Raw genomic sequence first — 985 nt, 5'->3', positions numbered from 1 at the left:
CAACTTCGAACTTAAGCCTTCGCTGCTACAGGCAGTGCAACAGAACCAATTCTCTGGAAATCCTACCGAGGATCCAAACCTTCATTTATCCGTATTTGTCCAATACGCTGATACTGTTAAAGCTAATGGTGTCACTTCAGAGGCAATTCGACTTCGTCTTTTTCCTTTCTCGTTAAGAGATAAAGCTAGAAGATGGCTTCAGTCTCTTCCTTCCAACTCAGTCACAACATGGAATGAGTTGAAGAAAGTCTTTCTTGCTCGATATTTTCCTCCAAGCAAAACAGCTATGTTGAAAGCCCAGATAAATGGATTTAAACAGAAAGATAACGAGTCTCTTTTCGAAGCATGGGAAAGATACAAACACATGATGAGACTTTGTCCACACCATGGTTTAGAGGACTGGTTAGTAATTCATACCTTCTATAATGGTCTCTTGTACAACACAAGATTAACAATAGACGCCGCCGCAGGTGGTGCGCTTATGGATAAACCTTATGCCGATGCTTATCAACTTATCGAAAGCATGGCCCAAAACCATTATCAGTGGGGAAGCGACCGAACAATGGTAGAAAAACCTCAAACGAAAAGTGGCATGTACGAGATAAGTAGCCTTGATCATGTGAATGCAAAAGTGGAAGCTCTTGCCCAGAAAATTGAAAGTTTGAATGTATCACCTCCAGTTACCGTGGTTGCGGCAACTCAAAATTGCGAAGTCTGTGGAATCCAAGGTCACACTCCTGCAGATTGTCAACTCGTAACAGGAATTCAAGCAGAACAAGTGAATTATGCTCAAGGAAATCCCTACTCGCATACCTATAACTCTAACTGGAAGAACCATCCTAATTTTTCATATAAGAGTAATAATGCTTTAGACGCACCAGGACAAGCTCCAAATCAAGCCCCAGCTATACATCCGGGATATCAAAAGCCGATCCCATCTACGCCTAACAATAACGTTCCTAGGAAATCCAACTTGGAAATCATG

General features: G+C 41.8%; 1 pseudogene; it reads right to left on the bottom strand.

Annotated features, from left to right (window-relative positions):
* Positions 1-293: 293 nt before the first annotated feature.
* Positions 294-393, bottom strand: LOC127076998 (uncharacterized; annotated as a pseudogene).
* Positions 394-985: the final 592 nt, after the last annotated feature.

This window comes from Lathyrus oleraceus, chromosome 4 (genome assembly GCF_024323335.1).
Source record: "Lathyrus oleraceus cultivar Zhongwan6 chromosome 4, CAAS_Psat_ZW6_1.0, whole genome shotgun sequence".
NCBI classification, from domain to species: domain Eukaryota; kingdom Viridiplantae; phylum Streptophyta; class Magnoliopsida; order Fabales; family Fabaceae; genus Lathyrus; species Lathyrus oleraceus.
Note: the sequence above shows the minus strand (reverse complement) of the source record. Positions and strands in the feature narration are given on the sequence as shown.